This window comes from Canis aureus, chromosome 30, assembly GCF_053574225.1.
Source record: "Canis aureus isolate CA01 chromosome 30, VMU_Caureus_v.1.0, whole genome shotgun sequence".
In the NCBI taxonomy this organism is placed as follows: domain Eukaryota; kingdom Metazoa; phylum Chordata; class Mammalia; order Carnivora; family Canidae; genus Canis; species Canis aureus.
In genome coordinates this window covers 38,745,833-38,772,902 of record NC_135640.1, presented here as the reverse complement: position 1 = coordinate 38,772,902, position 27,070 = coordinate 38,745,833, and the positions used below count along the sequence as shown (strand labels likewise).

The following is a 27,070-nucleotide window of genomic DNA, read 5'->3' as shown; positions in this document are numbered from 1 at the left end:
CTCAAGAACAGAGTGAACAACCAGGGCTGTGTGAGCAGGCTTTGTAGGATCAGGAGGACATGGTTGGCTTGTTTGAGTAATTCTGCAGGCTGGCAGGGAACTAAAGCCTGCTGCCAGCAATGAGCAGGCTCTCTGCCTGGTCCCCATGATAAAGAGAGTGGTTTAGCTAGGGGACCTTATCCACAGGAGCACAATGGGGAGGCAGGTTTGCAGTTACGCCATTGGAGGCCCTCCTGTGTTTTCCCAGGGGTGAGAGATAGGCCCTGTCCCTGTCTGTAACAGGTGGCAGGGTATCCTGCAGAAAAAGGTGGCACTTTTTGTGATGGAGCCAAGCCCACTCCCATCTAGGAGCTGGAAAAGCAGAGTGGACATTCAGTGGAAGCCTCCTCAGCTAAGCCAGCAGATAAGGACAATGTAAACAAGTGGTGCCTGGATACTTTACTGACCTCCCAAAGGCTGAAATAACATGGTTGTTGCTTCTTCTTTACCTTCAAAATTTCATGGAAATGCCCCATGGCCCAGTTTAACTCGACTGTACACATGGAGCTGGATCCTGGGAAACAGCTGCCACTTGGCCATGTCAGAGTGGTGAAGCCACCATACAACCCCCGCCTTTCCCCCAGATCCAGAGGAAGTCCCATGTCCTACAGGGGAAGGCTCTCCTAATTATCTCAGCTGAAAATGATCCCTTCCTCCTGGGAACCTTATCTTTAACACCTTATCCTTCCCCAATAGTGCTCCTGATTCTGTGCTACACAACTATTTGAAATTATTTTGCACCTCCCCTGATGATAATTAAGCCACTGCCTGCAACCTCTTGCCATGTGTCACCCCTAAACCTCCTCTAGTGCCCCAGAAAGCAAGCATCATCATCCCCATTTTGTAGGTGAGCAACCACAATTCAGGGAAGGTGAGAAACTTGCCTAAGGTGGTGACGTAGGAAGGAGCAGCAGGGTGAGTGTTGTAGCCAGACTTCTCGGATTCTACCCTGGGCTCCTTCCCCAGTTGTCAGGTCCCTGAGCCAAGGGACTGAGCTTTATCTGGGTGACTTTCATAGCAACTAGTTCTGCAGCTTGGATAGGATCAGAATGCCCTTAGGATCTATTCAAATCCTCTTCCTGGCTGCAAAGCCCAGCATCTCTTTTCATAGGACCTGGAACTACAAATTGCAAAACCTCAAATAGGACCCCTCCTGATTTACATGGCCTCACACTATTCTGATGACCCTTGCCACAGGCTGAGTCTGGGCCACCTGACCAAACCTCAGGCTCCTGGTGCCTTGTTCTGCAAACTCATTCCCTTGTTAGATGCCCACATGGCCCAGGGGAAGGTGCTACTAGTCCCAGTTCAGTGTGAGAAAACCAAGGCTTGCAGATAGTCACTTGGTCAAGGTCAGAGACTATAAAGAGTGGAAGGTGGGGTTTCAGGCAGCCAGACACCTCAACCCCCTCAGAGTTGTTCTTTCTCCTAACCACCATTACAGGTGGAGGGCTTCACTCCATGCTGCACAATGAGAGTGCCCATGCCCACCAATTCCAATGTCCTCCCCCTTCCTCCTCTGGACACCTCCACCCCCACCTTCAGTGCTGTTAGCGCTGTCCAAACCAACCTCCTATCACTGTGGTCTCTTCCTACGTGCCCAGCCCCCACCCCCCTGTGGGAGCCCATTTTTCACAAAAACAAGAGGTTCTCACTCTCTCCATGGGGTGTTCCTCCCAAATTCACAATGGAAGCCAGTCTCTTCCTCATACTTGTGGAAAACCTATCCTCCTGAGACAAAAATATCATCAAAATAGTTCCTCTCCTTACATTTTTTGGTGACTTCCCATTATCCCTGGACACCATCTCTGAGGTCCCTCTGATTGGACACATTCACTGCCTACCTAGCGTCAGTGACTCCAGACCCCTCCATGCCCCCCAAACCTCAGGGCCTCTGCTCAAGCTCTCCCTGTCAAGGGAAACATTTTGTTATGTCCACCTCTCACCCAGCCTTCAGAATTCCCTGCAGGTGTTTCCCTCAGAGCCCACATCTGGGCAGATGCTCCCAAATATCCCAGGAATCCTCCATCAAGGTCGGGATCACTCTGATCTCTCATGGTGCACGTATTTGTCTACTCCTTTCAGACTGTGAGCTTCTAGGACCAAGGTACTCATCATTTCCTCTTGATATCCCAAGTGGCCTAGACCGACACCTGAAGCATAGTAGGATCTCAGCAAAGATTTGTGGAATAAAAATAACAATAAAACAGTTATTGTGGATTGAGTCCCTCTTGTGTGCCAGGCACCTAGAAAGCCCTTCCTAGGCATTACTTCCTGTGATCCTCCTGACAACCCTATGAGACAGTAATCTTTGATTTACAGATATTGAAACAGAGGTGTGGAAAGTTGCTGCAACTTCTCTAACACCGCTGACAAGTGGCAGAGGGCAGGAAGTGTGACTGCACAGCTTGGATTCTGGCCACGATACCAGTTGCTGAGCTGACATGCAGGGGCCGGAGCAGGCTGCCAGGACCTGCTCCAGATGGGAAGCTAGGCAATAAGATCCATTGCAAAGTCAGGGTTAACTCACCTAAAACAAGCTCCTCAAAGGCTCTTTGAAGACAGCAGGGTGTTATTTACCGAGGGATCATTTTCAGGATTTGAGTGATAGAAATTAGCCAGCAAGACTTAAGTCTGTTTATGAACTCAAGGGGGTCTCTTCAACCTTGAAGAGGGTCAATAACTTAATGCACAAGGAAAAGCAGTGCACAGTTAATCAAAAGGATATTCATACCCATTTTACTGAGGGAGGAATATATGATCAAAGATTTCACAGAAATGGGGCTGATGCACTACAGAGACGCCACTCCGCTCCTCACTTTGCAGAGATGCAGTGCTTCTTGGGGTGACAGGTCCCTTTGCAGAAGAGATTATTCTGTGGGCACAGCCTTGCATGCCAATAAAGTATTTCACGTGGCTATTGTTCTCAGTTGTCAAGGCTTATCATTAGAATGAAAGCAAATCTGACACTGCAAGCAGTTTAAAGACCCTCCCCTAAGAGGAAAATTCTCTCAAAGCAGTAAGCAATGGCTATTTTTAATTAAAGTTTCTCTGCTAATGTTTCATGACTTTCAAGTAACTATTCAAGTTGATATTTTCAGCCAAAGGATGCACTTAAGTTGAGACTCAAATGAGCAATTTGTGAAAGATTAAGATTTTCTTTGTTTAAATGCCTCTGGTTTAATGAGTTCTTTTTAAATGGTTTTACTTTTTCCCCCCCTTTTTACCTTGGGCCTTGGATGGCTTAAGTTCTTGTAGCAGCTGGCATGCCTTCAGTTTCCTTTTCTAACGACTGGGCACTCTCTGTGCTCTGCATTCAAGGCAACGCAATTAGTCTCCACACCAGATTCACCACAAAGGCAGGGCTCATGGCATCTGGAGTACAATGAGAGGTCACAGGGATACTACATTCCGGTCTCCCTACAAACTCAAGTGAGGAGTAAGTTTAAGTTTATAAATGTCAATAAGAATGCTTTTGTGGAAACATTTTGAAACACGCTCAGAAAAACTCAGCAATAATAAAAAAGAATCCAATTAATGGTACATGGGAAAATATTGTGCATACAAATGCCAGGGTTTTGTTTGTTTGTTTGTTTGTTCGTTTAGTCAGGTTTTCTTATCATCAGCATCAATATTTTGATGTGTGCATCAGATGGAGCAACACAACTTTTTGATTTGTTGTGCAAATGTGAGTCACCATAAGAGGGCACAAAACATAAACAACAGCAGTCTTTTTCCCCTCACCCACTCTTGGACTGCTGCAGGCTGGGGAACCTTTGATAAGTCAGCACCCCAGCACCCATATCCCCTCTGCATGTATGCAAAGATATCAATGGCAGAAATTGTATGAAGACATTGTGAGATCAGATGAGTTGGCCAAAGATGACTTGACCCACCATTAATAAGCAATCATAGAGATGGGAAATCCATGTCTAGCTGATCCCAATTTTTGCTTTTGTCTGTCCCAAAACCAGAGTGGATTATAGAACTCAGCCACTTAAATCATGAGGAGAAAACTAGAGCCATTCCTGGGAAGGAGCAGTCAGGACCTTGTGAGGAACTTCGGGGGATTTATGCCTCTTCCAGTTTCTTCAAGGGACCTCTACCTTAGCACAAATGGTGGTGGGTGTTTAATTCATGAAAACTCTATATTTTAAAGTCAGTATCTTAAGCCATAATTCCTGGCTAGATGAAGGCCTTGCTGCCATTTTTATATCAGCCAGACTACACGTATTTGCCCATCCAATGTAGTTCAGTGAAGGGCCAGAAAGAGGAGCAGGGTCACCACAGAGCTGAATGTAGGGAAGTAGCAGCAAGAATGGGATGGAGGTGAAGTCACTCACGTTCCCCCAATGCTTAGGGGAGACTACGTTTGTGCTTAGTAACAAGAAAGGGATTGTTCTTATGACTACATAGCGTTTTATACACATATCAGAGCTGAGATTTCCTGCTTATTAAATTATATATACATTTTCCATACTATGGTGTTGGTTCCTCTCAACCATACCCTTGGATTTCTCTATAAGGTACTGATGAGAGAGCCTTTTCCAGGGAGATTAAGGAGTTGTAGAACAAAACATCCAGCTATGATTTGCAGGTTCTGGATCTCAGAATACATGGGCCAGGGAATCTCCTTTTGTGCATTTGAATGGGGCCTCACTTTGGTTCAATCTGCCAAAGGTCATTCATTTATCAATAGAATGATAAGAAGGTGATGGGAGGATCCATCCATCATGGGTTTCTTCAAGGCCATTAGAGTTGTCCATAAAAAGGAGTTAAAGGAATTACGTGAGTAATCCAAGCTTCCAAAACTAGTGCAGGCTGCCTTTTTGGATCAATCAAGAAATATTTTTAAGGTACCTACTAAACGTCTAGCATTTTTTAGTCAATTAAAAAGAGAGTGTAAGTCTCAGAAGATGTGATTCTCATCTTCAAATAATTCACCATCTTGTGAGGGAAAAAAGACAAATATACTTGATAGATAAAATAGGATGAAAACAGATTAAACCAGGTGCCAAATTAAGTATCCAGGAGGAAAGACCATAAAGGTCAGGCTAATCATGGGAAGTTTCAAGAGGTTGTTATTTCTGTCTCAGTAGGAGGACAGGTAGAAAGTGTGTAAAGATACACAAATGTGTGGTATGTTCTCTCATCTTTACCTTGAGGACATCAACCCTCTCAGTCTTATTGGGATATCTGTGAGAAGCAATTTTAGATAGACAGCATATTTCTATTCAAGGCTGATGATGGACATAAAAACCATGTAGTTAACATGAGAATGACCATCCGCAACCAGTCAGGAGATTCACCTGGAAGCCTCCATCTCTTTCTTGAGCAGCCTGCTGGCTTCACCATCCCAACTCTACCCACTGCTCCCTCATAGGCTTTCCTCAGGGTGAAGAGATGAGTCCATGAGCTCTTTCATGAGCACAGCTACTGTGTCACCTCCTCTCACTCTTCCCAACTCAAGCAGAACATCACCATTCCTCTATGATGACCATGGAGGACTGTTCAAGATGGGGCACTTGGAGCAATCTGAACCTGTACCATCTGATGTTGCAAGAATCCAGGAGTTCCCTGAGGGTTGAGCAAACACCTCAACATTATAATGACTTGTGGAGATCTAATCAAGAGAGAATCTGTCCCTGGAGCAGTGACAGTCTGAGGATGAAACTTCCTGAAGTAGGGGCTAAAGAGAGAGAGAGATCCATAGGGTCCTCCAAAGAACCACCTGAGGACACCTGAGTGTCTACCCCATGAGAGCCCAAGCATTTGGATTCTCAGATGAAGAAGAACACAAAAGGTCATCAGTGTCAGCCAGAGAGGCAACAATAGCCGGCAGAACAGACTGCCCTTTCGCCTACTCAAACCAGGAGAAATTTGCCTTTTTCTCCCAACCTCTTGCCCATCCTCAGAGAATCCGGTGCCTAGAGGTGAAAGAGGGAGGAGGAGGAAGATGAAGGGGAAGAAGGTGAGGAGGATGTGTGACCTGCTTTGTGGGGAGAAGAGAGGCATAAATACATCTTGAGAGCAATGTCTGCAAAGGAACAACACTGAGCCTTGAGACTGTTCTAAGAACCAAAGGGGCTGACACAGACGTGCAAATTGTATTCAGAGAGCTGTGCTTGGAGAAAAGGAGAGTTCAGAAGGTGCCTAATGGGAAAAATAAAACTACAGGTTTCCTGTTCATCATCCCAACACACTGACACTTCACAAGAGACCAATTCCACTGCAAATGTGAGCAAATGGATGTGTTCACATTTCAGAAAGTTAGAATTTTGAATTTGTAGATAAACCTATGGCTCAAACTTAGTCAATATTATCACAGGTGGGTCTTATCATGGAATAAGACAGAACAAGTAACGAATCACTGGCTTGGTAATAAGAGCCTAAGATACATAATTCATAATGCTATCTTCTTCCCCTTCCCCTGTTGTGTCTCTAAGTTCCAAAATGACCCAAGTCTACGGCCATACCACCCTGAACGCACCCGATCTAGTCTAAAATGACCCAAAAAGGGCTATTTTCTTTCATTCACAGCAACCTCAATTTCAGTTGAGAGAAAATTCTCAAACAATGGTCGTTTTGGTGAACATGGCTTTTACCTTACAAAGACATTAAATATATATGCAAAAATCTGTATTTATATAAATAAGAATCCTCTAAACTCAACCACTAGCTACAAGGCAGGTTTCAGGACTTGCCATTTTAGGTACTTTAATCATGGGAGAATTACTTGAATGGGGGAATCATTATGGCCCACATATTCAGAAAGTCCCAATAACCTGTAGAAAAAAAAAGTTCACCAAAAAAAACGTGATGATCTATATAATTTTTTCGGTTATATTTCATTTTTTATGACTAAGTTGCAATTTACTCCATAATGCCTTGGCACCCTGAAAACATTAATGAGTATGCTCAAAGGTTCACTGTGAGAAGTACCTATAGTGTCATTCGCATTAGACCCCAATAAGCTGCTCTAAGGTCCTGTTATTTATTTTTGACATACAGCGAAGCCTTTCTTTGTTTTGTTTTGTTTTGTTTTTTTTCAGCGAAGCCTTTCTTGTGTGAGTTTCCTTCTCATGTGTGAGCTCCCCTTCACAACAAGGGAAGCAAATCAGAGGGAGTCCAATTGCTTTGCCCAAGGTCACAAAGCAGGTACTTCAAAGGATGAAATGGATATGTTCTTGGTGGTCTTGCCAGGTTAGAATCCACACGGAGGACTTCTTAACACAGTGAGGTCATGAGGGGCCATCACCCTTACTTCTCCAATGTAAAGAGCATAGAGAAACTCTGCAGCCTGGCCTTAGGCTGTGACTCTGGACAATAGACAGTCACTTCCTGAAAGTGGTAGATGTGAAGCACCATGCAAGTTATTCTGTTTTTTCTGTATAAAATTTCCCAACTCCCAATGAAAGCTAAAGTATGTTGGTAACAAAACATCAGTGCTTTTTGCTTGACTGTTTAACTTGAGTGCTGGTCCTGCCCATGCTCTCTCATCACACACAGAAGCACAGGGAATCTGTTTACACCACTGCCATAAAACATGGCCATGGATCTAAGTGGGTCTGGACCAAGGAAGTTAGCATTTACCAGATTTGATGGCAACAGTAAGATAAATCAGCTTGAAGGTGTCTTTTGGGCAGCTAGCCTGATCCCTAAAAACCAAAGCTTGTTGCAAATTTTATTTTCTTATCCCCCTATCAATGAAGACAAGTGGTCACTACAAACCTAACTTCAACATCCCAAGGTTGGATCATTTTCAATATATCCTAGAACTTAACATTCTTCGGATAAAGTTTCTGAAAACCAAGCAAACAGATGAGCACATGCGAGCATGACCTGGGTTGAATGGCTACTTCCAAAAAGAGACATTGAGGTCACAACTCCCATACCTGTGAAGGTGACCTCATTTGGACATAGGGTCTCTGCAGATGTGATCTAGGCAACATGAGGTCATACTGGATGCGGGGGGGTGGGGGCAATGACTGGTGTCCTTACAAGGAAAGCAGAATTTAAACACGGGAAGAGCACCATGTAATGACAGAGGCAGAGACGGGGAGTGACACAGGTACAAACCAAGCAATGCCAAAGAGCAACGACCAGCATCAGGAGCTAGGAAGAGGCAAAAGGAGTGGCCCATCCCTGCCCTGAGAGTCTCAGAGGGAGAAGAGCCCCTTCAGGACCTTGATCTCAAGCTTCCGGCTTCCAGAACTGGGGCAGAATCACTATCTGTTGTTTAAACCACCCAGCTTGTAGTACATTGTGTCAGCAGCCCAAGGAAACTAACACAGCATTACGTAGGTTCTAGGTTATTTTCTGTTCATTTTTTTTAAACTTTGCTCATTAAAAAGCACATATTTAAGAGGTTTGCAGACCTCACTGTCATATCTGTGTCTCACTTGCAGAAGCTCATAAGTAGGAAAACCGCCATCCCATGAGCCTCTCCCAGCAGCTCCATGTCTTGTCTTCTTTAGTTCAAGGCTACAGTGGGTCTTATCTGGAATGAGAAACGACCTCCAGACCCACCATGCCCGCTGCACATCTAGATCTTGGATACAAGGCATCCCTGGAATCAACTTGTTCAACAGCAGGGCCAATCCCAAAATGTCAAGGTTTTGAAAACCCAGTGTGTGTGTGCTCCAGGGCAGCAATGGATAATATAAAGCACACCAAGTGAAATTCCTTGAAGGCCTCATGCAAGACAGGCAGAGAAAACACGGACACGCTGAAATTGCAGTGACAGGTGTCTCCAAATTTGGTCAACCTAGACAGAGTAGGGCTAAAAGTTGGAACACAGGGCCAAGAGTCAGAAATGTTGGCATCCCTCTTTCTGGATCGTCACTGCTCTGCAGAGCATCTGCCCATGAACCAGCCGATCCAGGCCCCCGGAGCCCCAATATACCTACACCTGATTTCCCAGTACATCAGATTACCACATTATCGTGAAATCACATGAGAAGCAAGGAGTCACATTACATCTAGCAAATAATAATAACTTGAGCTCCTCAGAACCGGGAGAAGAGAAGCATATTCTGAATATTTGGATTTTTAAAATCCCACGCCTGTATTTCAAGCGAACAGATGCTGGAGAGAATAACGATTCTGGAGATGACATTGACTCTGAGCAGTCACCCTGTGATAATTGTTATTAATAGACAGGCTTGATCTCCAAACCTGTAACATCCTGCACACGGGCCAGATCCTGGCCTGCTGCGTACATCTGAGCATCCCAAAACTGCATCCAGAAGGCCAAGCACTTGTAGCACTCTGGCCAGACAAGCAAAAATAAAGCAAATAAAGTACAACCTCTCTGAGACGACCTCAAAACTCAAAGTACAGCTGTCCTGTAAAAACCAGTGAGCAGCAGCTGATTGCATTGAGGATTCCTGATTACAGGAGGCCAAAGGGGTTCCAAGCACAGACGTGAATGTAAATGGCCCACACTGGAGAAGGAAGAGCTGGCTAAAGGAAGACCCTTTTGGGCTAATTCCAAATCGTCTGAGATGAGCACAGAAACCAGAACAACAGTTAAATGTTGTTGTGTGTTGAATTGTGGGCTCTCCCAAAAAGACATGTGTGAGTCCTAGTCCCCAGTACCTCAGGATGAACCTTACTAGGAGATTGGGTCTGCAGAGAGAAAATTGAGTTAAATGAGGCCACTATGGTAACCCTAATCCAATCTGATGGTGTCCTTGCAGAAGGGGATATTTGGACACAGAGACTCATAGAGGAAAGAGGATGTGACAAAAAGCCATCTGCAAGCCAAGGCGTGAAGCCTGGAGCAGATCCTCCCTCACAGCCTCCTGGCCCCCTCAAGTTGTGAGACCAGAAAAGTTGGTGGTACTTTGCTACAGTGGCCCCAGGAAGCTGATATAAATGGTCATCTCCAAAACCCTCCAATGCTTCTATTAACCAGAATGATTTTTCCATCTTATGTTTTTAGGGGGAAAATATATATGAAAACACATCAGTAGCCTTGATTCACCCTTTATTTTTACCCATAAGGCTTGTTCTACCCAGCACTGTTCTAAACACTTTATGAAAATTAAGCCATGCATTCCCCAGGACTCCTCTGTGAGGCAGGATCACTGTCATCACCTGTAGTATGTGAATGAGGAAACCAAATCGTAGAGGGGGAAGGAGTGCGCCCAGAGACAAGGACACGGCATGTACACACAAGAGCGGGGCCAGCGTCAATGCCCTTGACCAATGTGTGACCCTGCCTGTCCTATACTCCCCTCCTTCTGGCAATCGACACACCACCCTCTGATGGCTCTAGTCCTGCCCTGCACAGGTTCCAACATTCAGCTTGAGGGTTTGGGGAAATATAAGACCTCATGTCACTCAAACAAAAGACCCCCCACCCCCCCGCTGGGCAAAAGCACATTTAATCCAATCAAATAGTGCAGTGAAATTGACTGCATCTGGTTTCAAAATGAAATTATTGCCACCAGTATCCAATGCTGGGCAGCCCTTAACTTTGACCCTTTTCCCCAGCATAGTGGGCTGGCAACGTCACAGTAGGGCAGGAGCTTGACACCCTGGCTCTCTCCTTTCCTACTCAACAAAGTACAGAGTGGGCTGAGAACTAGAAACAGCTTCTGTTGGGATGCAGAACCGGGCTGCACCCCTGCCAGTGCTCACCCCTGAATGCCACCTCTTACCTGCTCGGGTGGTCTGGGGCTCCCCAGTGGGCTACAGCTGGTTGAGGCCACTCTACAGGCTGGGGAGGTGCTCCTCATGTGGCAAAATAAAATACACATGTCGAAATTGTTTTCCCTTCCCTCTAGATAAATTACAGAAAGGGATGTGTTCAGCACCCTGGGGAGTCAGGGGTTTAGAATCTGGGCTTCCTGGATTAACTGTGAAATGTTAACTGACTCACCCACCATAAGCATTCCTACTTGACACTTATCTGGGAACATGAGCGCGCATATAACAAGGCGTTCGGGGGTTTCCATTCATTAAAATTAATTTCACTGCTAAAATTAAAATGTGGTTGCAGATGGAAAGTAAAACTGTTTGTTGAACAGGCAGGCTGTAAGATTGTGGAAGCATGGACTACAGGAGAAGTGAGACAAGAGGGCAGAGAGGGTTTGGATGGGGTGTGGGGCCCCAGGTCAGGGCTGCCCCTCCCCAGGAGTGTCTGTGGCCATGGGGCAAAGCAGGTGGTCTCTGCTCAAGGTGAAGTCCGTTCCCATCAAAAACCCAACTCCTCTCAACTGACATTTGGTAGAGGGTTTATAAACCCTTGAAAATGGTCAAGTTCAGTGATTCTCAGACTTAGTAGATCAGAATTACCTGGAGGGCTTAAACACATACACACACACACACACACACACACATTTCTGAATCCAGAGCAACTGGTTCAGAATATCTAGGGTACGCCCCGAGACCCTGCATTGCTAACAAGAGCTGATGTGGAAACTGCTTACCCATGCACTCCATGCTCATAACGCCTTGAGAACCACTGGTTTGGATAGTAGTGGCAGAGGGAGGAAATAGGAATGGTGTCCCCTTGGGAGCAGGTCAAGGACACCTGTGAAGACACCCAAGGGCAGTGTGCATAGAATAGAGGCAGATTCCATTTTTCGCTTCTCTGCAGGCAGCTCCTCCACACACATGGTGAGCCTGGTCTTTCTGGAAACCCCCTCCTGCTACTGTTCAACTGATGCTCAGTGCATTTACTGGCTGCACCGCTGGGGCACATGTCCTAACCTCCCTGAGCCTTGCATTCCTCAACTAACAAAAGTGAACTAATACATGTTAAATGCTTGGCTTAGCGCCTGGCACGTAGGAAAGTGCAATAAATGTTAGAATCGGTATTATGATGACTGATTACTAATAATAAAGAATTATAAAATGTATCAGCTGCCACAGCTACAGGTGCCCCTCGCCAGCCTTTGACCTTCAGGCCATCACATGCTCTACTGAAAAAGCAGACACTCCTCCAGAGACCAAGGGACCAACCTCTGTCTGCTTCACAGAGTTCTGCCCTTTAAAGAAGTTTCCAGGACTTATTTCATTACAGAAGCTGGAAAGCCCGTTTTGGCCCAGGGACCATGAGGCCACCACCAAGAATCTCTACCCTCTTACATCACTTATATACAGGGTCAGTGAGGATTCTAAGACTTACTAGAGCAGGAAATGGAAGAAAATATATGAAATTGTAAATATGACAATATTTACAATCCCTTTTCCCCTCTCTACTTGCTATGGATTGAGTTGTGTGCCTCTGTTGAAGGGCTAGCCCCCTAGAACCTCACAATGCGACCTTATTTGGAAATAGGGTCATTGAGGATATAATTAGTTAAAATGAGGTCACACCAGAGTAAAATGACCCCAATCCAATATGACTGGTGTCCTTATAAAGGGGGGAATTTGGACGCTGACAGGTACTCAGGGACACCGCCATGTGAAGATGAAGTAAGAGGTCCAGGTATTGCTTCTACAAGCCCAGGAGTGCCAAAGGCTACCTGCAAACCTCCAGAAGCTATGGGAGAGGCCTGGAGCTGATTTTTCTCCACAGCCCTCAGAGGGAGCTGACCTGCAGAAATTCCAATTTCAGACTCTGGTTTCCAGGACTGTGAGATGGTACTTCTGTGAGACTCTGTGACAGCCGCCCCAGGAAGCAAATGCATTTACTAAACAGGAGCAGTTCTTTGCTTTTCTCACTCGTGCTGTGTCCCTGAAGGAGGTGATGGGCAGAGGAGAAATTCAGGAGACAAGAAAAGACCAGATGTCTCTACCTGGCAAAAATGGGGAACACCTGAAAGAGGCTGGAAGAACAAGGATGAGAGAGACCAACAAGGAGGAGGAAAGGGATGTGGGGTGTCCCAGGAGAGGAGCCAATGAGGAAGAGAAGGAGGCATTTAAAGAGAACATGAAGGAAGTTGTGTTGGGTGATGTGTGACATGCGTCCTTCTTGTCCTCCCAAGAAACCTTCAGCAAACACGCTGATCTTCCACACTTGCCACATTAGGACTGCATGCCCTTGAGAGTGTGCATAAGCTTGTGAGGGTGTGTGGATAGCAGTGTGAGGCCAGTTCTGCAGCCTGTGCCAGAGCACAGTGACATGAGCCTTGGCAATTCCCAGTTGAGTGTTTGTGCAGCTCCTCACGGGCTGGGCCCTTGTCCAGGTGCAAGAGCTACACATGTCGATGCCTTAGATTAGAGCACTGGTCAAAGGATGGAGCTGATTTTTAGCAACAGAATGTTTGCATTTGGGTATATTTGTCTGAGGCCCCACATGCCTCTAGATCCAGGGTTTGGAGCTAAGAAATCCAGGCTAGAGAGTTTGAGCCTCAACAATGTGGAGATAGCATTTGAAGCCATAGGGGTGGATGGAACCATCCTGAAGAAAAACATGAAGTGAGGAGGGAAGAAGTAATGTTTTCATAGGCAACCAGAAAAGAGGGATCTGAGGGCAAAAGACAGAATGGTAGATGAGGTATGAGGGGAACCAAAGTCTAGCCTCCAATAGCTATGGGGAGCTTCCATAGGAGCAAGAAGATTCCAGCAAATGGACTGAGAGGAAATGGAGGGGACTATCCATGGGGTACAGCACCCCAGGGACCACTGGAGAACCTGACTCAGTTGATGGAAGACCAAGAAGCCAGATGGCAGTGGGCTGAGACACAGGTATGATGTGACCCCAATACTGCAGGTATGCTAGGTGTGCACTTCCTATCTCAATGAAAACTATGTCATTTTGGGGGGAAAAATAGCATGAAATTGGATCCTGACCCATGTTTCAAAATCTCCATAGATGATTTGGCAACTTGTTATGGCTCTGAGTTTCTACTGTGACCTTCTGTGTCTGGGGTAAGAGGCCCCTCCCACCTAGTCCTCTTCATCCTATGGCTCTTCTCACGGTTAAAGGGAGAGTCTGTGCTGCAGTGGCATCAAGAAACACAGGCTACTGCTGAAGGGAGTTTGGATGAGATGAGAGGGAGAGAAATTTGCTACAGAGTGATGGACATCAGGAAAGGGATTTTTTTTAAAGGTCCAGGAGTCTTGAACTTTCAAACAGAACCTTGGAAAATATCCAAGAGAATGAGGGAAAGATTGAGGGTGGGCTGAGAGCAGAGGCAGCACAGGACATCCATAGAATGGGCCACACCACAACTCCCAACACAGGCTGGGAATATCAATCCTTTGTCTGATGGCTGCTGGGACCATGGTGAGTCTATCTGCCATATCTAGAGAGATTAACCAACTATAGAATGTAAAGGACACTGTGTGCCGCCGATCCCCCTTGAGAACTAAAGCCATGGCTCACAGCTGAGATACTCTCCAGGATTGGCCGTAGTTGGGGCAGGAGCTGCCTGGCCTGTGATGACACCCCTTCTCTCGCCAGCTGGCATCCAAGGACTGGTCCGTGCTGGCATCCAAGTCAAGGTCCTTCAGCCTTCACTCGGGAGGACTCTGAAGGCAGCCTCACTCAGGAACCCCCTGTGAGTCTGGCTGAGGCCTCTTGCAACTTCACTTCAGCTCATCATCTCCCTCTGCGTAGGCCTGCTGCCCACTCCCTTGCAGGTGCCGCTCCCCAGGACATGCCCCAGGAAGTCTTCTGCACACTGTCTCCATTAGACCTGCTTGCCGAGGAACTCCTTAGATGCTAAATCATGATATTCCCAGTGGGAAGACAGCAGATTGGCAAATTGGGTTACAATGGGATCATAACATTCATTTTAGAGATTTTTTTTTTCAAAAGACCAGGTATAGATAAGAATTGAGAAGATAATGCTAATTTCTGAGGAAATTTTGGAGAAGGAAAACTATCTCAGCAGGTTGGATGAGCAAGCGAGCCATTGTAAAGTGGCTTATTGGTTCAGAGAGGCCGTGGTGTTCCCTGCTTTGTGTCAAGTCTGTGCTGAGTTAGGGGGACCCATGATGGGGTGAGGGGATCTTGTCCTCCAGGACTTTATAGGCCATTGGGCATCACTGTCAGAGATTAGGAGGTAGCTCAAAATTCTTCTGCTCATCCCACAAACACTTCTGGCCTGCCTGGCATTTCTTGTGGAGACATTCTGTAGTCTTTCCTATGGTTGCCTTTGCAGAGACATAGCAAGGAACTTGCAAACTGGCTGCCAGTGGTTGGTCAATGTGAGCATACTCCCCATCATCCAGAGGCAACTGAGGTGTCCATTCGGAGAAGGAGAGCAGGGAAGTTCACTGTTACACGTAGATAGGGTACTGGACTCACAAGCAGATTCAGTGGGTTCCAGTCCTAGCTAAGCCACTGAGGAGCTATGTCACCACAGACTTGGGTAGACATTTTACCTCTCCTTGTACCTCTTTTTTTCTGACATATGAAGTAAGGCATTTGGACTAGGGAGTCTCTCATTCCCTTACTGATGCTGTGAGATTCTTGTATTTGGAATGTCAAAGGGTTTTAAATATAAAGGTGTGGTAGATGACCTATGGGTTGCCCAGAACCCTTTTCAGGACAGAGGATTTCTTTCCCCCAGCTGCTGAGAGTGTTGGTGGCTGAAGATCTCAAAAGCATCTAGCTGATGAGTACCCTCTCATTGGCTGTTCTGTACCTCCCCAGGGACAGTTAACATCCAATGATAGGTCACTGCAGGGTGTTGTTAAGGTCCAGACTCCCTGCCTCAGGTTGTCAAGTTGAGTACCACCCCAGGCCCTATGACTCCCTGTGGATCACATAGGTCCACCATTCCCTCTGCCTCATACCTGCTTCCCTGGAGCCCATCCAGGGAAAATACCTCTCAGAAACAAACGGCAGTGCTGTAGCAAGCAACAGAAGGGGGAATTGACATAAAGTGGAGTACAAGATGGCAAAGGGACACAGTCAGGTGGTGCCCAGGTCTCCCTGGGGCATGGAGGAGCAAGAGAGGCAACATCTCCATTACCCACTGTCACCAAAAAGCAAGACGAGGTGGTGATGTTCTCCTGCTTGTCTGTGAGAATCTCAGACGTGCTGAGACCCAGTACAGGTAGTCGGGTTACCACCACATGCTTCCTGGGCTAGCATTCAAGGGGTGGATGGAGCCAATCACTGCCTGGTTCTGAGGGCAAGGAAGATGAGGGTGCCACATTCCACATGGGGTGGTTCATGAATGGGGCTGCCCAGCTCCCTCCCTCCTCTTTCTAATGCTTTCCTCCCTCGGTGGACCTGACAGGAGTGGTAGAGTTTCTGCTTTCTCAGACAGAGTTCCCAAACTTTCTATCAGCACAAATCCCCCTCAGCACTCCTTCCCCACCCACCCCACCAACCAATCTTTTAAATCACTTAAAAGATTTGGCCATCTAAAAAAAGGTCACATTTCAAGTGGAGAGGTCATTCAAGGGCCTGGGTCAGATGCAGCATGTATGGTATGTGTGTCTGTGTGGTATGATGTATGTGATGTGCATATCCACACATGGAATGTCTATATCTGTGTTTGTGGTGCCATGTGTGTGCATGGTGTAGGGTGTATGAGTGGGCATGTGTCTGTGTGGTATGAGGCATATGATGTCCGTATCTACCTGTGGGATGTATGTATCTATGTGGTGTGATGTTTTGTGTCTGCACAGTGTAGGGTGTGTGTGTCTGGGTGTGTGTCTGTGTGGTGTAATGTGTATGATGTGTATGTGTAATGTGTATGTCTTCACGGCGTGTGTGTGTGTGTGTGTGTGTGTGTAAGTACTTCGTGTAGGAACCAGTCAGAGCTGTAACTGAAAAGGTCAGAGTGACCATGATCATGAAGTATGACTTCCTGCTAAAAAGCTGGATTTTATCTTAGGGGGCCACAAACATGTCTGAGCAGATGAATGTGATCCTATCAAGCCAATCAATACTTCTGAGAACAATGAGGGCAGCAGGTGGTGGATGGGTGGAAGGGGGAGGGATGAAGGTCAAGGGGATGATAATCCCATCTTTGGTGAGGAGTGCCTTAACTCAGACATCAGGTTTGGGGCCTGATACATCTCATAGCATCATGTAGGTGCTATAAGAGACATCTGGGAGACAGATTACAAGAAAACAAAAACACAACAACGAAATCCAGGCCTGGGCAAAGGTGAAAGAGAGGGGAGTTTAGAGGACTAGGTAGGTGATAGTGATAGGAAACCATGTCCAGTGGAGAACATGGTTTTAGGCTTAGAATTCTTACCTTTGGTGGGCAGAGGATGGGGGTGTCAGGATTTGGACCTCATCTCTGACATCCATTAGATATAAGCTTGGCTACTTACCAACCTCACTATTATTCCAGTTCTTGCACACAGAAATGGGAGATGTTAACACATCCCACCTCAGCAGACCACTGCAATAATGATGAGCAACAATTCAAGCAAAGTACTTGCAACAATGCCAGGCACAAGTTAAGCACTCACTAAACATTAGCTGTGATGACAGAAGGGGGCACTGGGGACCACTTTGAAAGTCTGATAAAACCTACATACTTTCTTCTCAGAAAAGTGCACACAGACATCCTGTCATCATCCCTGGACTCCTATGGATCCATAAATACCTATGGATCCAGGCTGAAAAATTCTAGTCTGAATTCCAGAGGCTAGTCCAGGACTGGAGAAGAGCACTTGGGAGTGCCCAGAATTGCACAAATTGTGAGCACTAAAGACATCCCCCAGGAATGGGAGGGAGAAGGAAGTACAGCAGGCTGTGGCAGGAACCTGGAAGAAAGTGTGTATTCCACAGGCAAGTGGGGCCATCGAAGAAGGGGCCAGCAAAACACAGAAGCAGCACCCAATAGCATTGCGTGTGCATTGCACACAGTAAATTTTAACCATAGTTGGATCATGTCTCAGGAACACAAATCAACATGATGAAATCTCATATGCAGTTATTTCAACTTTCATTGAACTGCATTTCACCATAATATCCTTCTGTCTTACTTAGAGGCTGAAATTTTTTTCTAGCTTGTTTCCCCAGCTGTTCAATTTAAATTTGTCCCTTTGTGTCATCTCTAAAAATTGTATTTCCCAAAGCAAAATCATGGCACGCATTTAGAAACAAGAATTTTTTATGATTTATGAATTTATTTATGAGAAGTTTTACAAGCATACAAAAATAGCATTTAGTCATGTATATTTAGCAAATTGACTTTATTGAAATGAACAAAATTATGTGAAAACATAAGGATTCTGGAAAATAACATGTGTGTTTGGGGAGATTTGGGAAGAGTCCAGTATGTACCCCTGGTGGGCAGAGAGTAGTAGTCCAATACATATTAGCTTCTCTTCTCTCTTTTTGACTTCAGTTTCAGAAAACAAAGAGGAAGGAAGGAAGGAAGGAAGGAAGGAAGGAAGGAAGGAAGGAAGGAAGGAAGGAAGGAAGGAAGGAAGGAGGGAGGGAGGGAGGGAGGAGAGAAGGAATACAAAGATCATGACAAGTCATGAAGAGCATATGATGCAGAAGGAGTGAGGTGATTGTACCTGTTGACGTGGACTTCAGACTTACTTAGATGCTGGAATTTGTAGGACTATCTTGTCACCAAGTTCCATGGTAGTTGGTGTCCATGGGCTTTTAGTTTTGTTGTCCTAGTTCTTCTGTATGGTCCTATGAGGAAATTAGGGAATTTCCAAAGTAATGCCCTCTTCTTTCTCTTTGATGTTTTATCCAATAAACTTGTTAAGGATAATTTGGTGATGGAAGTAAGTACCATTGTTAGTTAGAAATTTTTCCATGACCCATCCTGGTAAGCATAGCATTAAAACTCGCAGAAAATCTGGAGACAGTTGCTGATCACTCTTAGCAGATCTACTGCATCACCACTGGCACAGAGGGCATGTGGTATTAAAAAACAGATACTGATGACTAAGAAAAAAAGAAGACTTAGGCCCCAAATCTCAATCTGAAGTTGAGGATAAACTCCCACAATATAGCTGGATAGTTGTGTCATGACACTCTAAACAGGGTGTGTAATGGGTGGCCTCCTCCCACCTTGAGAACAGGAACCCTGTCTTAATCATGTTTTACCCCCAGAGTACAGTGGTAGTCCCTGACACATAGACACATTTTTTATAAGATTTTTTAAAATTTAAAAAAAAAAAAAAGATTTTTTTAAATTTACTCATGAGAGGCACAGAGAGAAAGAGAGAGAGAGAGAGAGAGAGAGAGAGACAGGCAGAGGGAGAAGCAGGCTCCTTGCAGGGAGCCCGACGTGGGACTCGATCCCAGGTCTCCAGGATCAGGCCCTGGGCTGAAGGTGGCACTAAACTGCTGAGCCACCAGGGTTGCCCCATAGACACATTTTTAAAAAGATCTATTAAATGGAAGAATGATCTGAGTCTCATCAACCAAATCTTATGAAATGCTTTTCTTCATGCACAAAATCCAACCTGCTTATATTTCCAGGGAATGGGAACAATGTGTGACAACAAAGCTCTCTGATGGAATGGTATCTTTGGAGGCATCCACTGGAATTGGCATCATTATCCTTGGTGGCACTGGAGGTCATTCTGTAAACACCCTTCAGTTGAAAGAGTTACTTACTTCTAGGATGTAAGATGAAAATGTGCATATTCCTGTGTCACAATGTCAGAATCATCTTAATCTCCCTCCCCAGGAATGGCAGATCAGGGGACTACTCTTAAATATTTTGTGCCCAACAGCACATGGCATACAGGAAAACCATATTCATTCATTTACTTACACATTCAATAAATATTTGTTCACTACCTGCCACATGCAGGCAGTAACAATATAGCAGTGAACAATGGTTATACACCCAACACATGTATTTTAGAGAGAAGATACATTTATGAAATAGAACCTAAACGTGACTAATCATCTCACTGATCATGATCCATGCAATATGAAGATGTCTTCTCATAAATAATATGAGATCACTGTGATGTAATAAAACATAAATATTTGGTCTCTGTCCCCAGTTCCAGGCACACAGCTCCTGAAATTTTGCAATCTCCCAAGTGATAAGAGTGTCTTTTGTGTGCTATGGAGATGACTGGTGGTTGGAGGACCCACAACAGCTCCAGGTCTGTGCAGCAGAAAGACCAAGACATGATTAGAGGGTTGCAACTTTCAGCCCCATCCCACTCCTACCTTAAGAGAAGGGAAAGGGTCTGGAGGTTGAGTTCGATCACCAATAGCCTGTGACATAATCAATCATGCTTATGTAAGAAAACCTTCATAAAAGCCCCTAAACAATGGGGTTCAGAGAACTTCCAAGTTGAGGAACACATCTCGGTGTTAGAAAGGTAAGATGCCCAGAGAGGACATAGAAGCTTCACATACCCCACTCCTCATATCTTGTGTCCTCATACACTCCTCATATCTATGTATCTCTTTAATTTAACTGAGTGGTATCCTCTATAATAAATTATTAATTGTAAGAAAAGTGTTTTCATGACTTCTGTGACTCATTCTAGCAAATCACTGAACTGGAAAGGAACAGGGAATTATAGGAACCCTCAACTTTGTAGCCAAGAAGTATAGATACAGCATAATAAGAAATATATTTGGTCTTTGCCCCTATTCTTGGCACAGGGCTCCCCAAACACTTGGAATTTCCTGAGTGAAAAGAATCTTTTTTCATTCATAATAAGGCCCTTTTGATCACAGCAGAATTTATGCTAAAGGGGTGACTTATGTCAGGCACCCTCAATAGCCTGTGAGGGGCTGGTCACCAGAAAGTGATTCGAGGGTTGGAACTTATAGTTCCATACATAGATTTCTGGGAAAGGGATTGAAGCGTTGGACATTAAGCTCTGTAAGAACTCATGAATGAGGTGATGAGCATCTGGGTATGTGAGTACAATCCACATGGAGGTGCTTAGGGAGTGGCAAAACCGGAGAAGGCTTGGAAGCTTCACACAAGCTTCCCATACCTAGCCCTGTCCATGGCTTCCATTTGGCTGTTCCTGAACTGTATCCTTTATAATAAACTAATAAATGGAAGTGAAATGTTTTCCTGAGTTCTGTGAGCCCTTCTAGCAAATGACAGATCTAATTCAGGAGTCAAAGGAACCCCTGATTTACAGCTGGTCAGTAAGAAGTACCAGTGGCCTGGACTTGGAACCAAAGTCTGAAATAGAGGCAGTCTTGTGGTGCTGAACTCTTAGTTTTAGGGTTTAACCCTAACTCTGGATAGTTAGTGTCAGAACTGAATTGAATTTAGGACACCTTGCTGGCTTTCTCAGAAAACTGAAGAATTGCATGGTGTGGAAAACCCCCACAGATTTGGTGTCAGAGTGCAGTTAGTAAAAACAGTTCAAACATTTTGGAGTAATTCATGTGCATCTATCCCAAAGTTGTGCATTTATAGGCAAAGTAGGCAGAGGTGGCTCTCCATATAACAGAACTTTACATAGGGAAGACCCCTGGGGGAAATTTTCTGTGCTAAAGTGTATAAAGTATACTTCTATGTCTAGGATATTTCAGTTCCCCTTTAAGATCCTAGAACCTTGTTCTTTTTTGGTTTTCTTTTATTAGGGTACTCAAAGGGTCTTTTTGAGCTTGGTGTGGTATGAGCTTCCACTAATGGGGAATTCCATGGTCTAAATGAGTATTAAATAGAAACAGACGGGGGCGCCTGAGTGGCTCAGTCAGCTAGGCATCCAATTCTTGGTTTCAGCTCAAGTTGTGATCTCAGGGTTGTGGGATTGAGCCTGGAATCAGGCACTATGCTCAGGGAGGAGTCTGCTTGGGATTCTCTCTCCCTCTCCCTCTGCCCCTCACCTCCATCTGTGCTCTTGCTTGCTTGCTTTCTCAAATAAATAAATAAACAAATAAATAAATATTTTAAAATAAATAAATAGCTAGAAACACACCCTGAAAACGATCTGGTTTAATGTCTGTACCACAGATATGAGGACACTGTGGCTCAGCATAATTAGAGGACTTTCAGCAGTTCACCAACTAGTTAGAGGCAGAACCAGATCTAAGAGCCAGATAGGCTGATTCTCAGTCCAGGATGTCTTAGTTAAGACTATAAGTCTTGGTTGAAAAGAAAAACAGGGGATCCCTGGGTGGCTCAATGGTTTAGCACCTGCCTTTGGCCCAGGGTGTGATCTGGAGTCCCGGGATCGAGTCCCACATCAGGCTCCCTGCATGGAGACTGCTTCTCCCTCTGCTTCTCCCTCTGCTTGTGTCTCTGCCCCCCCCCCCCCGCTCTCTCTCTCTCTGTGGTGTGTATGTGTCTCATGAATAAATAAATAAAATCTTTTAAAAAGAAAGAAAAAAAAAGAAAGAAAGAAAGAAAGAAGGAAGGAAGGAAGGAAGGAAGGAAGGAAGAAAGAAAGAAAGAAAGAAAGAAAGAAAGAAAGAAAGAAAGAAAGAAAGAAAGAAAGGAAAAGAAAAACAGAAAGCAGGGAACACTCAAGGGATGCTTCTCCAAAGAAAGAAAAATTACTATTTTCAGACAAGCTGTATATATAAGCAGAGGCTCTGACATCTATCATGTTGATTTTGAGAGAAGGCTGGTAGATCAAGAATGATCCTTACAGTCCTGATTGAAGACTGGAAAATAAATAGACCATCCTGTCCTTTCTTGAGAACACTTTCTTTTTAGCTGGTCTGATTATGCAAAGGAGAATATCTAAGTGCTTTCACCCCATCAGTTCTATACATTTTGAAATCTACATATTTCACTGGAAGCAGCATCCACAGTTCTGATCTGCAGAACCATGACCTACAAGATTTTCTGGCCACCTGCAGGGCTTCTTATCTAAAGGACCTAATGTGCTGTAAGTATTGACTCTTCAAATCTAGCCTAGGTTTTCATATTGGGTTCCTCTGTTGTTAACTGAATAGCAGTAAATAGAAAACAGAGCACTTAATGGTTGGAATAAAAGTGGTAAACACATTTGGGAGACATTTGGATGCTGGGCATATGTAGGGTGCCCTCAGGCTGGTGCAGGTGAAAGAAAAAAGAATAGCTTTCTTTAATGTCCTTAATGGATGTGGCAATTTGCTTCTTCTAGTCAAGAATCAGCGTAAATTAGTTGCCTTTAACAACTGCCAGCCGTTGAAATTAATTCTTGGTTACTCTACTTATTTCCTAAATGGAAAATACCTATTAGCATGAATATTCAAATGGCACTGCAGGCCATTAAAACTTCATTTGTTCTACAAACAGAGCACTTGAGGATTTTGGAACCAGCCACTTTTAAGTAGCATCAACAACAGAAACTTCTAGATCTCTGAAGTTAATCTTTTGAGCTCACAATAAGAGGCAGGATTGTATCCATTTACTGGAGTTGTTACGCTGAAGATATGGGAATTACTCTTTCTCCCTGATTTCCCAGGGTCTTTAGACTTCTGAACTCTATAATATCCCAACTCCGTAATAGCAGTCAGTGGAGCTTGGACCAAATTGTTTGTTTCCTATAACTCAGTAGAGCAATCACCTAGAGATGCACTGGGACCACCAGTGAGTTTCTTGGATTCTGCCGAGATTTTTATAGCTCCAAAAGATGACTTTTGCCCAGAGAAGCTCCATGCTGCGGCGATCTCAAAGGAAAGTCACTGCATGTCAGCAAGTTCAGAACATAGAAAGATTGAATAAGAAACATGAAACTCAGAAACCCTTGGAGAAAAGACACAGATTTCTTAAGTGGGTTGTCATGCCATCACCACTGATTTCTTGTCATATTCCCTTTGTCGGATGCCATCTGGCTACCTTATTCCAGGAAGAGCCTGTCCAGGGAAGGTAGGGAAAAAGACCAAGGGAAGGGGTCTCTGAGGCAGTTAGAGCATAAGCATGGGTTAACCATGATGAACTTTCCCCTCTGGCCCAGTATGAAGAATTTGCCCCATCTTTTATGGTCAATGTGTGGACTAATAAAATGCATATGACTCTATGTGACCGTAAAGACAGAAACTGGTGGTACATGGCCACAAGCCAAGGAACACTGAGGCCACCGGGAGCCGGAGAAGGTATGGAAGGATCCTCCCCTACAGCCTCAGAGGGAGTATGGCTGTGCTGACACCTTGACTTTGGACTTCTTCCCCAGAACCAAGAGGATACAGTGCTGCAGGTGTAAACCACCCAGCTGGAGATCCTTTGTTACAGCAGCCCCAGGACACTAGCAGACGGAGCCAGAAGACACCTCTGACCACAACCATCTTTCCATCTACTCTTCAGGAAACCTACATGCCATTACTTGACACGAGTCCTTGTGTGTTTTGAAAGTTTTTCAGTTTTCAGAAGCTACATATTTTAAAAATCGCTTAAGATGCTAAAAAGCTTAGTGGATATTAGTCTTCCAACATGACAGCCAGCAAAATAATAACTCATAGACATGAAATCCCATATAAGTGCCTGTAGGGGAAATACAGAGTACAGGGTGGAGGCCAGGTGCCTGGTGGAGGCCAAGACAGGAGGCATATGAAATGAAGGTCACCCACTGGACATGTTTGCATCACACACACACTCATATACACATACATGAGATGAAAAATGACTTTTAAATCCATGATGGTGCCTTCAATTTTCCCCGAGAGCTGAATGTGCCTTATGATTGTGACATAGTTTTTAATGATTCACAAAATCTATGAATCTTTAATTTGCAATTGATGCACCGAGCCCAGATGCAAGTAAATGGGAGACATTTACTGAGGCTGTTGTTGGGTTTTCCTAATTAGATGCTCTAGAGCACAGATCTCCCACTTAGGACATGCCTCTTTTATGTGAAATCAACCACCCCACAAATTCAGTGCAACTGGCACTTTTGTTTATCCATAGACCATCAATGGAAGTTAGCTGAAATAATTTAAAGAGGCAGTTACGTGCTGCTGGCAAAAAATGAAAAATAAATCAGCATTCCACGGCTCTTAGCTACCCTGAGCTGAAAGTATGCTAGGTTGCAGCAGTTTCCTTCTGCCTGAGGTTGACTGTGCATGTTTTCAAATGGTGGTGGAACCCTCAGGAATGGCTTTCTGGTCAGGAGCATTTAGTGGGGAGGCGGGGGAGGTACAAAGGCAAGAGCATTTGTGTTTCCTGACTCAGTGGGTCAGCCCAAAGGGAGGGAGCTACAGGGCTGAAGAGAAGCTGACCCTCTCCTCAGAGAGATGGATGTGGTCTGGGGTTTATCAAAGGTGTGGCTCCAGGCTATATAGGTAGCCCTGAATGGCAAACATTTTAGGATTTACCCTTTGGACAGACATGAGGTTGCTGGCCAAACCTCAAGCCAGCTGTCCTCACGACGTTGATGTATTTGAGGCAAATGAGGACTCCCAGAAAGTGGGAGTAGATAACAAACTCAGGAGTACATAGAACATTCTAGAAATACACACATCCAAACTAATGTTGGATATTTTTTTTAAGCACAGGCTACATAACTAAGCAAATTTGAATCTTTGCAAAGATATTGGTGATGGAAAGGAATAGAAATTACCCCATCAGGAGAGATACTTGTGAATCAGCTCACAGGCATGGCTGAGGGGAGCCATGGCACCCAGGATGTCCAAAGGGGAAAGGGCAAAATGAAAGAATATCAGGTTGAAAGGGATGGCTTGACCAAATAATGTAAGAGAGTTAAAGGCTATTTCAAGTCCAAGAAGGTACCTAGACCCACTCCCCCCAGGGGCAAGCATTTCCACTAACAGCCATAACTTACCGTTGCGTTCCATGAAGACACCAAAAGGGAATTCAGCAGAATCAGCAATCTCAACAGCACCATAATTCCAAAATAACCTGCAACATCAGACCCAACATTTATCCTTCTAGTTCTTTGGGAACTCTTCGTAAGTCTTTGTGGAGTCTTGGAGGCTACTCCTTTTCTCTGAGTTATCTCAACAGAGGCCCTAACCCACTGAGAATTAACTTCTCTGTCCAAGCCCCAGAGATGCTGGGGGAAGAGGGTAGATGTTAAAAAAGGGAGCAAATACTTTGCTAAAAAAATAAAACCCCTATGCTGTGTCATTAGAAAGAAAGAAGTCATGGCTCTCAGTTCCTTAAAGAAACAGTGTTCGACAAATTAACTTTGAACTTGATTTCTGAGAGCTCATTAAACCATCAATTAAAAGGTCATCTACCCTGATGATGCCAGTCTTCAGCAAATGTCTTCACTTAAAAGGCTTTCTCGGCATTTCAGAGATTTTTGTTTGCACCAGATAAAAGCTGCTTTAGAACACAAAGGTCACATTTTCAGTGATTTATCTTTTAAAAGGAGGCATGCTGGGTGTCTTTTAAATGAAGCAATTCAGGAGAGATTGTGAGAAAATCTTTAAATGGCCAGTTGATGGATGTTGGCTTGGGGAGGATCATCTCCTGAAACTTCTTTTGGAAGAACTTCTTTCTTCCAAAACTTCTTATCTACTGGGCACAGCCAGTAGATAGCTGCCATCTTTGATCCTTGCCAAGAAAATTGATTTTGTTTTCTTCCACTATTAATACAATGACACTTGTGTATGGTGGGCCCACTATGTGCCTGGCACGTCCCCTGCCCTCTCTCCAATCTCCAGGAAGCGGATGTTGTGATCTCCCATCTGCAGACTTGTGGACCTTGAATCACTTGCTTATTTGCAGACACAAGACTTGAAATCAGGCTCTTCTGTCTCCTACACCTTGTGCTTACTGGGCACTCAATCCTTACTATAACCCCTCGGATTGTCCCTCCCACCATGAAACTAAGGTCTTGTAAAGATTTATTCAGTTCAGCTTAATTAGTTGGGCACTGAATAGTCACAGGTAAAAAAATAAAATAAAATAAAATAAAAAATAAAAAAATAAAAACAGTTCTTGGCCTCATGGAACTCAAAACACTTTAGAAGATTAAGATTTCTGATGGTTAATTTTATGGGTCCACTTGACTGGGGCACGAGTACCCAGCATTTGGTCAAACATTATTTTGGGTTTATCTGTGAGGATGCCTCTGGATGAGATCAACACTTGAATTGGTAGACCGAGTATCACCCATTGTCCTTGCCCATGTGGGTGGGTCTGCTCCAGCCAGTTAAAGGCCTACATAGAACAAAAAGACTGCATTAGAGAGAACATCTCTGTCTGCCTGACTGCACCTGGGACACTAGTCTTCTGTCTTCACACTTGAACTCGGAGTAGAACAATACCATCAGCAATCCTGGGTGCTCAGCCTGCGG

The 27,070-nt window shown here is 44.7% G+C and overlaps 1 long non-coding RNA gene across 2 annotated transcripts in view; it reads right to left on the bottom strand.

Annotated features, from left to right (window-relative positions):
• LOC144301986 (uncharacterized) overlaps positions 1 to 11,180 on the bottom strand; it is a 34,051-nt gene extending 22,871 nt beyond the window's left edge. The window contains exons 1-2 of one of the 2 annotated variants that reach the window (XR_013368910.1): positions 10,707 to 11,180; positions 3,267 to 3,414 (exon numbers count right to left, since the gene is read on the bottom strand). This is a non-coding gene — a long non-coding RNA (uncharacterized LOC144301986). The remainder of the gene's footprint in view (positions 1 to 3,266; positions 3,415 to 10,706) is intronic. The other variant, XR_013368909.1, reaches the window with a different exon arrangement.
• Between the last annotated feature and the right edge of the window lie 15,890 nt (positions 11,181 to 27,070).